The sequence below is a fragment of the Penaeus monodon genome, chromosome 29, assembly GCF_015228065.2.
Source record: "Penaeus monodon isolate SGIC_2016 chromosome 29, NSTDA_Pmon_1, whole genome shotgun sequence".
NCBI lineage: Eukaryota > Metazoa > Arthropoda > Malacostraca > Decapoda > Penaeidae > Penaeus > Penaeus monodon.
Window position 1 is genome coordinate 33,935,260 of NC_051414.1, and position 399 is coordinate 33,935,658.

The 399-nt window shown below is 50.6% G+C and overlaps 1 long non-coding RNA gene across 1 annotated transcript in view; it reads left to right on the top strand.

Annotated features, from left to right (window-relative positions):
- Positions 1–399, top strand: part of LOC119592193 — a 31,303-nt gene that overhangs the window by 29,777 nt on the left and 1,127 nt on the right. The gene's annotated exons all lie outside the window — the stretch shown is intronic.

Here is a 399-nt window from a genome sequence, read left to right on the forward strand (position 1 = left end):
GCTTCATTCACCCTCACCCACAGCAGACCGTTCTCATCACGTCATGGGGAAAACAGTTCCCAGTGTGGTTCGACGTGTAACAAATAAACTATATACATAGTCTTTGTATTTTTCCTCTGATAATGCGCTCTCACAAGCCGAAAGAAACAGCGCTGGCGGTGTATGCGCTCTGCACTGCGCGGCAATACATCCGTATTTACTTCCAGGTCGCTGGACTAGACATTTCGCAAAATCATGTATTAATTTCCTTAAGGCCGAGCATCTGTATGGCGATAGCGTGTCAGATTTTCCCGGGGCATGGCGGCGCTCGCAGGGAGTGAGCTCCAGGAGGTGTAGGATAAAATATTTTCCTGGGAGACGGTTGCACCTCGTGCCGGCGACCGGACGATCTCAGACGGA